Source organism: Chrysochloris asiatica, unplaced genomic scaffold, assembly GCF_000296735.1.
Source record: "Chrysochloris asiatica unplaced genomic scaffold, ChrAsi1.0 scaffold00302, whole genome shotgun sequence".
Taxonomy (NCBI): domain Eukaryota; kingdom Metazoa; phylum Chordata; class Mammalia; order Afrosoricida; family Chrysochloridae; genus Chrysochloris; species Chrysochloris asiatica.
Window position 1 is genome coordinate 2,871,686 of NW_006408820.1, and position 14,700 is coordinate 2,886,385.

Here is a 14,700-nt window from a genome sequence, read left to right on the forward strand (position 1 = left end):
TTTCACCAGACCCATCTAGACAAGATGACAGCTATTCAGTGGGGACTCTTTCTTTCCCCTCTATACTCTTAAACTAAACTCCCTCTTGAAACATTGTAAGCCATTGCCTATATTTTTTATTTTGTAGTTTCATTTTGTGCAACCTTGTAGTCTTGGTGGTAGGGTGTGCGTGAAGTCAAGTCCAACTCATAGCAACCCTGTATAGGGTTTCCAAGGCTGTAAGTCTTTATGGGAGCAGAAAGCCTCATCTTTCTCCTAAGGAACAGCTGGTAGTTTTGAACTGCTGCTGACCTTGAAGCTAACAGTCCAACTCGTAACCACTATGCTACAGGAGTTCTTATAAGATCCTTTTGTTTATGATGCCTGTATATATATGTGTGTGTGTGTGTGTGTGCACAGATCTCTCTATCTATCCTCTGTCTCTTTATTTAGATGACAACACCTTGACAACTAACGCAGTGGCTGTGCAGTAGGCATTTAATAAACAGTTGTTATTGCTGAGTCAGGGAATCGTGATCCAAAATAATCCTAAGAACTACAATCAAGACTTTTGTGAATTATACAGACCATAAGTACTATGGGATGAGAATCAAATGAGGGTGGATTTGTTACAGATTCCCCTTTCCCAGAGTTCATTCAGGGTTTTGTTCCATATCCACATACTCTGTCTATCTGTCTGGGGACCCCAGACAATAAGTAGATAGTTGCAGCAAAGTGCAAAAGGCATGGGATTAGGGGAACAGAATTAATGAAAGTGATCAGGGTCCATCAAGGTGTCTAAATGTGTCTACCTCTGGTGGCCAAGCCAGAGAAAGCAATGAGAACAAGCAGGCCAGGAAGGGAGGACAATGCATTAGGAAATCAGGCAGGTTCTGGATTAGATATTTAGCTTGGTCAGACACTGTGTGAAGATATGGGAAGGGAACTAGAGAACATGGCAGGCTTACCTTTCACCATTACACCTGTCTCCATCAGTCACCATCCTTCCTCCATCCTGACTTTAAAGGAAGAAAAATTTTTGAAAAATTCTTTCTTCTAAGACCTGTGCTCTGAAGCTCAGCCCCACCCTCCACCTCTTCCTTCTGCTATCCTTAGTTTTCTCCTTTGTCTTCAGCATCTCCTTTCGAATGGATCTTTCAGCAAATAGCTATGCTTCTATCTTTTTTTCTACCCGTACGTCCTTCTTTAGCTCCTGATTTCCTTCTTCCTCTTTATAGCCAAGACTCTTAGGAAAAAAAAAAAAAAAAGTCTAGTCTACACTTGCTTCTCTAATGCTATTCCTGTTTACTTCTGATCATAGTGCTTTCTGGCCTTTACTCTTACTGTGCCTTTGAAATTACTTTTGCCAGAGTTCTAATCACTTTCTTGTTCCTTAAATCCAATGGGTATTTTCCAGTTCCTATAAATTGAATTTACTCTAGCTTTTGACACTCACTTCTTGAAACTTTCTCTTACATTGATGGTGATTGTTGTTTGGTGCTGTCAAGTCAGTTCCAACTCATAGCGATCCCGTGGTCCTGTTCCATCCTCACAACTGTTGTTACACTTGAGTCCATTGCTGCTCCACTGAGCCAATCCATCTATTGGTGGGGAAGTCTTCCTTTTTTCAATGCCCTTCTTCAAGGACTGGTCCCTCCTGATAGCATGTCCGAAGTATGAGAGACAAAGTCTCACCATCCTGGCTTCTAAGAAATATTCTGTTTGTACTTCTCCAACATGGATTGATTTGTTCTTCTGGCAGTTCATGGTACTTTTCAATATTCTTCTCCAACATCATAACTCAAATGCATCAATTCTTCGATGGTCTTCCATGCTCACTGTCCAGCTTTCACATGCATTGGTTGCTATACCACTATTCCTGATTTTCCTTTCACCTCTAACTCCTTGGGCAGCTTCTCTTTTTCTCTGCAAAATACTCCTACTTTCACTTGGCTCTTTTTTTCCTCTGACCCCTCACCCGCTCTTTGTTGTTGTGGGCTTGAAGACAATGCCCACTTGTTAAGTGGTAACTCCTTCCACCATCATTATTACCTCCATCGTGTCTCTCAAACTCACTTCCATCTCCCTATCCTCACTCCCCCTGTTCTAGTTTAAGTTTCTGTCACACTTTGTCTGGATTACTAATTCATGTCCCTGTTTTCAGTATATTCTCTATTCCCTTGTTAGTGCTCTTTCTGAAATTCTAATTTGAATTTGTTCTTCAGTACTTTCACTTATTTATTAAATATTCTCTGAGCACCTGGAATACGTATGTTTTCCTCATATCTCTCCATGGTTTGCTACCACTAGAAAGTCCCAGAGACTTTTCAAAAAGTTTTTATTGTGAATTATGTTATTGTTTACATGGGAGAACATTAGCTTTTCATTCATCCTATCGTATTTTGTTTCATTGCATGATTACTCCATGCATCATCAAACAACCAAAGGGTACATCCCACAAGCCTGCCCACTGGCAATTAGCACACAGCCCCTCTCCCTCCCTGAGTCCAGAGTCCCCAGCTGCTCCCTCTCTCTGTGTCATCGCCTGTGCCTCCATCACTGGCATCAGTATTACTCTGGGTAGTGTCCCATACTCCACTCTTCTCCTTTGATGGTCCCAGGGACCTCCGCTCCTGGACTGCAAAATCAACCACTCCCCTCCTTTTGTTACATAACATATGTCTACCTTTACATTTCCAACCCTCACAGTCAGACCTGATAGCAATCATTCACTATTGAACGACAAGAGTCTTATCCCCATCTCCTTTCACCAGCCCCATCCAGACAGGTTGAAAACCACTCAGTGAAGATTCTACCTTCCCCCGTGCCCTCTGAAACTAGGCTCCCTCTTAAAAGCTTGTAAGCCAGTCACTTCTTGCCTTTGTAACCCCCCACCCCCACCCCATTTTGGGTAGGATGGCAGAGACTTTTGACTATGTGTCAGGAACTGGAGGTGCATTATTGTGTAATACAAGCAAAAACTTCCCTGCTGTCATGGAACTGAATTTCTAGTTGTTGAAAGTCACTTGTCAGCAAAAAATGTAGTGATTATGAAAAATCTATAGTGTGCTAAAGTGTGAGAAGTGCTATGGACAAAAATAGAACAGAGTAAAGAAGCTCCACAGTGCAGTAGAAGGGGGTGTCCCCATTTAAGTGCCATGATCCAGATAGGCATCATTGAGAAGATGATATTTGAGCAAAGACGTGATGGAGATGCAGAAGTAAGCCCATGCAGATGTTTGGAGAAAAGGTAGTTCAGCTGAGGGAAAGCTGTGCTTGCTGATATAGAAGCATGTTTGGCATCCTTGAGTAATAGCTAGTGGTCTAGTGTGGATGGAGCAGCATGAACTTAGGGGAAAAGTAGTGGGAGGTACCTTCAGGATAAAACTATACACATCTTAGAGTGATCTACTCACATATAAGGTTCCCCATGACCCTATTTCTGCCAGCCCTGCCAGCATCATTTCTTGTACTGTCCTGTCCATCCAGAGAAAACTCTCTTCACTTCAGCCTTCTTTCACAATTGTATGAAACTCTTTTTGACCTAGTTAGTTCCTACTTACTCGTCAACACTTAGTTTAGACATCGACTCCGCTCGGAAGCCTCCAATGACCAATTCTTCATCATTGTTGTGTGCTGCAGCATTGATTCCGACTCATAGCAATTATGTGCTACCCATAGAACTCTCTGATAACCTCTACCAAGTCTTTACAATTTTTAGTTTTATTGTGTGATTCTGCCCTTTGCCCTCACTAAATTCCTCCTCTGAAAGACAAGGGGCCATGTCTTACTTCTGTATCCCTGTACAAGACCTGGAGGAGCTCTGTAGCCTAGTGGTTATGAGTTGGGCTGGTAAGCTCAAGATCAGCAGTTTGAAACTACCAGCCGCTCCAAGAGAGAAAGATGAGGCTTTCTGCTCCCATAAGGATTTACAATCTCAGAAACCCTACACAGGGTCTCTATGGGTTGGAATCAACTCAATGGCACTTCAACAACAACAATACACAAGGTTTGGTGCGGTGCTGTAGAGTAAGCACTGGCCTTCTAACCACAAAGTCAACAATTCAAACCCACCGACCACTCCTTGGAAATTCTATACAGGGCCACTATGAGTTAGAATTGACTTGAAGGCACTTAGCACAAACAACAACAATACAAGGCACAAAGAGACCAGGAGGTGCTGTGGGTTAAGGACATGGCTGTTAGGAACCAAAAGATCAGCAATTCAAATCCACTCAGTGGCTCTTTGGGAGAAAGACCTGGTGATTCTTTAAAGATTACAGTCTAGGAAACCTCATGTGCAGTTCTATTCAGTCCTGGAGGGATTGATTCAATGACACACAATGGCAATATAGGTCACAGGGTCTAAAACACACTATGGCTTAATGAATAGTAAGTAAATGGTTAAGATTCATGTTTCTCAGAGACTGATCATAGTGAAAGAGAGCTCAAGAAATTGATTCTTATTTCTGATCACTTTTGCATTTTGAGTTCCCTTTTTTACGAGGGCCTGATTCGTAGAACAAAGTCTTTAGTCTTTATTGCCATCTAGTGGAGACATTGAACTCACTAAAAGCCACTGCCATTGAGTCGATTCCAGTTCATAGTGACCTGGTATATAGGACTTCAGAAGCTGTAAATCTTTTTATTTTAACTTTTTACTGTGAATGGAATGAAATTTTACAGACAAAATCATCAACTTTACATTAAACAAATCGTACACTTTGTTTCATCTCAATGATTACAGTCACTTCCCTACAAAAACAAGTATCCTATTTCTTCCCTGTGGTTTCCCCATTTACGTCTTATATTTCACAAATGAACAAAGCAAAAATATTTGATGCACACATACAGAACAAAAAATTTATATTCATTTAAATGTCCAAAGGGTACATTCTGCAAGCCAGACTCTTGCCCATAGGCACAGACTGTAAATCTTTACAGGCACAAAAATTCTCAGAGCAGCTGGTGTGTTTGAGCTGCCAACCTTGTATCAGTCCAGTGCTTATCCTACAAGCACCACACAAAGATTCCAACAAGAAAAAATTCAGTTCCATAACTGCAGGGATTTTTTGCTTGTGTTTCACAATAATGCATCTCCAGTTTCTGGCACAGTGCCGTCGAGTCGGCTCTGACCCATAGTGACCCTGTAGAGGGTTTCCAAAGAACGACTGGGGAGCTTGAAGCGCCAACCTTGCAGTTCAAGCGGCTTTGTAGTCTGACGCTTTAACCCACAGTGCCACACTATGACTCTGTTGTTGTTGTTAGGTGCCATCACGTCAGTTATGACAGACACATAGTGATCTTACAACAGATCAAAACACTACCTGGCCCTGCACCGTCATCACAACCGTTATTAAGCTTGAGCCCATTGCTGTTGCCACTGCGCCAATCCATCTTGTTGGGGGTCTTCCTCTTTTTCACTGATCCTCTACTTTGCCAAACATAATATCTTTCTCCAGGGACTGGTACTTTGGGTAACAGGTCTGAAGTATGAGAGATGAAGACTTGCCATGTGGCTTCTAAGACATATTCTCGCTGTACTTCTTCTAACAGAATTGTTTTTTCTGATAGCAGTCCATGGTACATTTGATATTCTTCTTCAGCACCATAACTCAAATGCATCAGTTCTTCTACAGTCTTCATTATTCATTGGCCAACTTTCACATATATTTGAGGCTATTAAAAATGCTCTGGCTGCAACTTAGTCCTCAAACTGACATCTTTGATCTGGTGCGACTTAGTCCTTAGTCCTTTGATCTTCAACACTTTAAAAAGACCTTATGCAGCAGATTTGCCTAATGTAATAAGTTGCATGATAGTTTTTTTTTTGGCTGCTGTTTCCATGGATGTTGCTGTGGATCCAAGAAAAATGAAGTCCTTGACAACTCCAGTCTTTTTTCCATTTATCATGATGTTATTTATTGGTCCAGTTGTGAGGATTTTTGTTTTCTTTACATTGAGGTGCAAACCATACTGAAGGCTGTGGTCTTTGATCTGCATCTGCCAGTATTTTAAGTCCTCTATGCTCTCAGCAAGCAAGGTTGGATCATCTGCATATTGCTGTTTGTTAATAAGTCTTCCTCCAGTCCTGAGGCCATACTCTTCTTCATATAACCCAGCTTCTTGGAATATTTGCTCAGCATAAAGATTGAATAGCTATGGTGAAAGAATACAACCTTGGCACATATCTTTCCTGATTTTAAGCCATTCAGTGTTCCCTTGTTTTGTTTGAATGACTGCCTGTTGGTCTATGCACAGATTCCTCATGAGCACAATTAAGTGTTCTAGAATACTCATTCTTCACAATGTTGTCCATAGTTTGTCATAATCCACACAGTAGAAAGCCTTTGCGTAATCAATAAAGCACAGGTAAACATCTTTCTAATATTCTCTGCCTTCATCCATCAGGTCAGCAATGATATGCCTCGTTTCATGTCCTCATCTGAATCTGGCTTGAACCTCTGGCAGTTCCTGACAATGTACTGTTGCAGTCAATTTAGAATTATATTTAGCAAAATTTTATTTATGTGTGATATTAATGATATTGCTCAATGATTTGCACATTCCATTGGGTTACCTCTCTTTGGAATGGGCACAAATATTGATCTCTTCCAATCAATCAGGTGGCCAAGTAACTGTCTTAACAAATTTCTTGGCATAGACGAGTGAATGCCTCCAGGGATACATCAGTTTGTTGAAAGATTTTCATTTGTATTCCATCAATTCCTGGAGCCTTGTTCTTTGCTAATACCTTCAGTGTACTTTGGACTTCTTTCTTAGTATTATTGGCTCTTGATCATATGCTTGAAATGGTTGGTCATAGACCATTTCTTTTTGGTACAGTGATTCTGTGTATTCCTTCTATCTTCTTTTGATGCTTTCTGAATCATTCAATATTTTGCCTATAGAACACAATGAAGACAGACAACTTACAGGTGATTGGAATTCTAGAACAGGGAGAGACAAGCACAGAAAAAATTGTCAAAGAGTTGTTGGAAGAATGCTTTCATGAAAGATGAGAAGATAAGTATAAAGAAGTTGAATGAACCCCAAACAGGATAGATCCCAAAAGAAAATTGCCAAGACATTTCATAATCAAACTTTCCAAAATCAAAGACAAGGAAAGAATTCTGAGAGCAGCTAGGGAAAAAGTTACCTACAAAGAAGAAACAATCAGACTAAGCTCTGATTTCTCAGCAGAAACAATGCAGGTAAGAAGACAATGGGATGATACATAGACAAGACTCTGAAAGAAAAAAAAAATTGCCTGCAAGAATCATATACCCAGAAAAGCTGTCTGTCAAATACAATGGTGAAATTAGGACATTTCCTGATAAACAAAAATTAAAAGAACTGTTAATGACCAGACCAACTTTATAAAAAATGTTAAGGGGTATTCTTTGGACTGGGAACCCACAAAAGCAGACAATGACCTGATATTACCATACATGACAATACCACCCAGAACTCAAACCAGATATAGAAGTATTTAAAATGAAGCAAACCTACAAGACTGAAAACAGGGAACCAGAGATATCAATGTATAATGAAATCAAGTACAAAGCAAAAAGAGGGACTAGTGTAGATACAGAACTTCCAAATGGCAATGAAGTCAAGTAGATTTCAAGATAAAATAGACTGTGTTAAGCAGAGGAAAAAAATAATAAATTACAGAGTAACCTCAAAGAAAAGTAAAACAAAAAGTATTTAGTAAACATTAAGACAACAGAAATATGAAAAGAAAAACCACAAACAAAATGAACTCAGCATAGAAAATTACATGGAGCTAAGAATCCAGCAGCACAACAAAAACACACACACAGAAAAATGGCAATAATCAATTTATATCTGTTGATAATTAGACTGAATGTAAATTGATTAAATGTACCAGTCAAGAGACATAAAAAACAGAATGGATAAGAAAACAAGATCCTTCAATAGGTTGTCTACCAGAGACATCAAAAAGATGGAGCCAGCCTAAATGCCAATCAACAGAAGAATGGTTAAACTTTGGTACATACACACAATGGAATATTACAAAATGGTGAAGAATAATGATGAATCTGTGAAAGACCTCACAACATGGTTGAACCTGGAGGACATTATGCTGAGTCAAATTAGCCACAAAAGGACAAACATTGTATGAGACCAATGTTATAAAAAGTTTTAAAAGGTTTTCTTGATAAAATAAACAATCTATGATGGTTATGGGTGGAGGAAGAAAGAAAATGATCCATGGGCTACAGTGTAGACACATGTTAACAGTGTGACAGGGCAGGCACTATACAACAAGAGGGAGGTTAGTAGAGGAAGGATGAAGGTAGCAGGAGGCACAGGGAAGAATGCAATGTTAAAGTGAATAGAAGTAAATGCTGTTAACTGTTGGTACATGGAGAGGATTGCAACTATGTATTGAAGCAAAGTATATGGTTTGTTGAATTAAAACTGATGATCTACTCTGTAAAACTTCACTCACATTACAATAATAGGTTAAAAAAAATTTTGCCCATAAAATCATTAAATATTTCAAGTCAAGGGTTGAATTTTTTCTTCAGTTCTTTCAGGTTAAGAAACATTGAATGTGTTCTTCCCTTTTGGTGTTCTAACTCGGGGTGTTTGCACATTTCATTATAATACTTGACTTTGTTTTCTTGAACTGTCCTTTGAAATTTTCTGTTCAGCAATTTAACTTCCTCATTTTTTCCATTTACTTTGACATCTCTACCCTGGAAAGCAAGTTTCAGAGTCTCTTCTGACATCCATTTTAGTCTTTTCCTTCTTTTCTTGTCTTCTAAATGACCTTTTGCTTTCTTCCTGTAAGGTGTTCTTGATGTCATCCCACAACTCTTCTGGTCTTAGGTCATTAGGTTCTAATGCATCAACTCTGCTCTTTAGGTGATCTCTAAATTCAGATGGGGTATGTTCAAGGTCAAATTTGGATTTGTCTTAATTTTCTTCAGCTTCAGACTGGGGTTTTGCATATGAGCAATTGATGATCTGTTCCACATTCTGCCCCTGGCCTAGCTTTGGCTAATGATATGTTTGTGATAGGATAATATGCCTACAAGGAAGACCAGTTAATACTACTATTATTCAAATTTACACCCCAACCACTAAAACCAATGATGATGAAATTGAAGAATTAGAAAAACTTCCTCAATCTGAAATTGATCAACTATGTAATCAAGATGCATTGCAAAGATTGAAGAGTAATGATCAGTAGCTGAACACTATGGCCTGGGTGGTAGAATAAATGCTGGAGATTGCATGATAGAATTTGCAAGACCAATGACTTCTTCATTGCAAATACCTTTTTAAAACAAGTAAAAGTAGTCCCTTATAATTGATTTTGTGATTAATGAGAAACTCTTCAATGTTGACCAAAAAAATGCTTTCATGATCTTTTTGTAAGTGTTGGTTTGGTATAAACATAGGCAGTTCTTGTACTCTTTATACTTTGTTGTTGTTGTTGTGACATGCCACCAAACTGTATTGGATCTCTTATTCAACTCTTTCTGTGGCCTAATATATTCAATTAAAGCATCTCACTAAAAAATTAATGCAAATAAATATTTTGTGATTAGAATGCTGTCTTTTCTATAAATTTATTTTTCATGTACAATATACATAACTAAATCAAGTAGACAATAAAAATAAAGCATGTTTAGAGATTGAATTTGGTGCAGCACATGTTTGTGATTCAAAATGATAGCAGCACTTGTTACATGCTCATATTGTTCAATTTGAGAAGTTTCATAAAAAGACATGTATTATACTCTTTATAATATTGCATTATAATTTGATAAAATATTTTTTTTCCCTTTAGGACTTTTGTTACTTATAATTAATGAACACATCAACTTTGAAGATTAACCATGCACATTTTGATTTAGAAGGGATGATTTATCTGGAATACCTTTGCTGCGGACGTCTTCAGGGTGTGCTCTCTACCAGACTGGTAAGCCTATGAGGGAAAGTATTATTGTAGTCCCTGTGATACCCAGTTCCTAGATGCATGCCTGGGCCATAATTAGACCTAAGAAAGTACGTATTAAATATATATATAAGAAAACTGAGGCATGATTATGTATAGACATTGGCCTAAGGCCACACACGAAGCTATTGGCAGAATTAGGGCAGGAATCCGTCGATTTCTCCTCCACTCAGTGATTCAGGGTCACACCTTGCCTCTCTGATCAGTGCTTTTAGATTCGGGCACCTTGGACCCTGTCCCAAGGAGCCCTGGTGGTGTAGTGGGTTACTCATTGAGCTGCTAATCACAAGGTCAGAAGTTTGAATCCACCAGCTGCTCCCTGGAAGAAAGTGGAGGCTTTCTGCTCCAGTGAAGATTTACAGCCTCAGAAACCCTATACAGGATTACTATAAATTGGAATCAACTCGATGGCAGTATGGTGGTTTTGGGGACCCTTGTCCTGGGTCTTTTACATTTCAAGGACCCACCCAGAGCTAAAGGTAGGTGCGCATCAGAGTACACTGCCCACCTTTCTTACATTCCAGACTAGGTTCTAGTTAGCCGGGGCTCCACCATTTTCTGACAAATAACCAGAAGCCTACTTCCAGGGTCTGTGTAGGCCCTTTCCCTGCATGTAGACTACAGGATAAATGGGACACCTACTCCTCAGATTGGCCAAGTGGCAGCATGGCAACGGTAGTGAGGTTGGCCCAGGATCAGGCAGTGTTTCGTTCTGCTGTGCATAAGGTCGCTATGAGTCGGTACTGACTTGATGGCACCTAACAACGACAACAACTCCTCAGAAGTGGTCAAAGGCAGCCTTTGAGGGGGTGGGGCTTGATCAGTACCCAACAAATGTATATAAATACCCTCAGCAGAATGGGAAGAGAAGAGACCTCTATTCATTCTCTTCCTTATGACCCTTCAAGTGTTAGGGGCAGGCTTGCCATCTATAATAAATCTAGTTCTCCCCACATATTTAACTTCATTTAAACCAGCCGTGAGCTGGTATAAAATTCAAAAGTGACTTGCCCAAGGGCACATAATGAATAAGATCCAGAGCTAAATGCAGAATCAATATCCTCAGGAAGTGGCACTGTAGGATAAGCACAGGTTCACAAGGTTGGCTTGAACAGCAAGGCTGGCAGTTCAAATCCACCAGCCACCTTTTGGAAACATTATACAGGGTCGCTATGAGCTGGAACCTACTCAATGGCACTTAACAACAACACACTAAACAATATTAAGCTATGTAAGTGTGTGTCTGTTTCACTGAAAAATTATGCTTGTAAAAATTTTGACCATTTTTAAAAGGCATATAAATACATAGTAAATTTCCCATTGTTGTTGTTGTTGTTGTTAAGTGCCATCGAGTTGGTACTGACTCATAGCAACCTATGCACAGCAGAATGAAACACTGCCCGATCCTGGGCCAACCTCACAATCGTTGCCACGCTTGAGCTCATTGATGCTGCCACTCTGCCAATCCATTTCGCTAGGGGTCTTCCTCTTTTTCTCTGACCCTCCACCTTACCAAACATGATATCCTTCTCCAGCGACTGATCCCTCCTGATGATATGTCCAAAGTATGAGAGACAAAGTTTGTCCATCCTGGCCTCCAAGGAGCACTCTGGCTGCACTTCTTCCAAAACAGATCTTTTGGTTCTTTTGGCAGCCCACGGCACTTTCAATATTCTCCTCCAAAACCATAACTTAAAAGCGCCAATTCTTCTACAGTCTTCCTTATTCACTGTCCAGCTTTCACATGCATATGAGGTTATTGAAAATACCATGGCTTGGGTCAGGTGCACCTTAGTCCTCAAGCTGACATCTTTGCTCTTCAACGCTTTAAAAAGGTCTTGTGCAGCAGATTTGCCTAATGCAATACATCGTTTGATGTCTTGAATGCTGCTTCCGTGAGTGTTGATAGTTGATCCAAGAAGAATGAAGTCCTTGACAACTTCAATCTTTTTTCCCATGCCAGACTCCAAATCAGAGACACTAGTTAACAAATTTTTGTTAAAATCATCCACATATTTTAAATATTACCATCAATAATTTTAAAACTTTTTTATTTGGAAAACTTTAAATAAAAATATATAGAAGTAGAAATAAAAGTATAATAAACCCCCCAAACCCAGTTTCACCAGTGAATAGAATTCTGACATTCTTGTTTAATATAAATTTCCAACCCTTCCTTTTATTATTATTTTTCTTGAGTATTTTAAATCATATCACAGACATCATGTTATTTTACTTGTAGATAGTTATTAAGATACTTATTTGTAAAGGTTTGAGGCTAAATATGGGAAATGTTTTGATTTTTTAGTAAAGACTGCTTAATTTTAAAAGCTTGAACAACAAAAAGACAATCCATTCAAAAAATAGGCAAAAGACTTTAATAGACATTCTACTGAAGAAGATATAAAAATGCTAATAAGCATATAAAAAGATTTTGAATACCATTAGTCATTGTTAAGTGCTGTCCTGGTGTGGCATTATAGGATAAGCACTGGTTCAAATCTACCAGTCACTTTTCAGCAACCCTATATAGGGTCATTATGAGTCATAACTGACTAGAGCGTACTTAACAACAACAAAGTGCTATCCAGTTGGTTCTGACTCATAGAAACACTGTGTAAGGTTTTTGAGGAGCAGCTGGTAGGTTTGAATAGCTGACCTTGTGGTTAGCAGTCCAGTGCTTATTCTATAGTGTCACTCCAAGATGCCTTGTTTGTTGTTGTAAGTGCCATCGAGTTGGTTCCAACTGATAGTGATCCTGTATGAGCAGCTGGTGATATTGAACTGTCGACCTTGTGGTTCACAGTCCGGTGCTGATCCTACAGTGTGACACCAGGACTCCATCGACCCCTTGAGGAAATGCAGATCAAAACTTCAATGATATACCACTTCACACCTACTTATGTTTTGTGTGATATTCTGACTCACAGTGAGTGACCCCCATGTGACAGAATTAAGACTGCCTCATAAAGTTTCCCCAGGCTGTAATCTTTATGGGATCAGATTCCCAAGTCTTTTCTCTCATGGAGCAGATGGTAGATTCAAACTTCTGACCTTAGAAACAAAGAGCCTGGTGACACAGTGGTTGAGATCTCAGCTGCTAATCAAATGGTCAGCAGTTGAAAACCTTATTGTCAGATTTAGTGCCCAATGATGAGCCCCTAAAGTTGGAAGGACTCAAAATAAAACTAGTGAAGAGCTGCCTCAAAGTAGAGTTGACCATGATGATGTAAATGGCATAAACTTTTGGGATCTTAATTTGCTTTTGGGGCACAACTCAAAAATGAGGAAAAATAGTGGTAAACATTCATTAATAATTATAACATGTAATGTACAAAATATGAATTTAGGAAAATTGGAAGTTATCAAAATGAAATGGAACACATACAGAATGATGTCCTAGGCATCAGTGAGTTGAAATGGACCGATACTGGCCATTTTGAATCTGACAATCATATGGTTTATTATGGTGGGAATGACAAATTCAAGAGGAATGACAGCATTCATCATCAAAAGAACATTTCAAGATCTATATTGAAGTACAATGCTGTTTGTGATAGGATAATGTCCATATGCCTACATGGAAGACCAGTTCATACCCTTTTTATTCAAATTTCATGAAAGTAGAGAATACCAGAAAGATGTTTACTTGTTCTTTAATGACTGTGCCAAAGCTTTTGACTGTATGGATCATAATAAGGTATGGATAATGTTGCACAAAATGGGTATTTCAGAACACTTAATTGTGCTCATGAGAAAGCTGAATATAGACCAATAGTTAGAACAGAACAAGATATGGAGTGGTTTAAAATCAGGAAAGGTGTATGCCAAGGCTGTATTCTTTCACCATTCTTATTCAATCTGTATGTTATTAAGTGCTTTCTAGTTGTCTCCAATTCATAATGACTCTATGTAGGGTTTCCAAGGAGCAGATGGTGGGTTTAAACTGCTGACCTTATGGTTTTCAGTCCAGCACCACAACAAGAAGCTGAATTATATGAAGAAGAACGTAACATCAGGGTTGGAGGAAGACTCATTACCAACCTGAGATATGCAGATGATATAACCTTGCTTATTGGAAGCAAAGAAGAAAACCAGTGACTATAGACTTTATTGTAAAGGAAACAGAAATAAATAGCATTGTGACAAAAGGAGCTCTGGTAACACAGTGGTTACGAATAGGGCTGCGAGCCTTAAGGTCAGCAGTTGGACACTACCAGCTGTTCCATGGGAGAAAGATGAGGCTTTCTGCTCCCGCAAAGATTTACAACCTTGGAAACCCTGTACAGGGTAGCTATGAGTTGGAATCAACTCCACGGCACTTAGCAACAACAACAAATGGATAAAAGATTCATGTCATCAAAGACTTTATTTTGCTTGATTCCACAGTCAACACTCATGGAAACAATAGTCAAGAAATCAAACAACATATTACATTAGGCACATCTGTTGCAAAAGATATCTTTAAAGGGTTCAAGATACCAGTTTGAGGACTAAGTTGCTGACCCAAGCCATTGTATTTTCCATAGTCACATATGCATGTCAAAGTTGAATAATGAATAAGGAAGACTGTAGAAGAACTGATACATTTGAGTTATGGTGATGGAGAAGAATATTAAAAGTACTATGGACTGCCTTTAGACACTAAAGACCAAAGACCAGAAGAGTTGTGGGATGACATCAAGAACATCATAAGGAAAAAAGTAAAAAGTCATTAAGAAGAC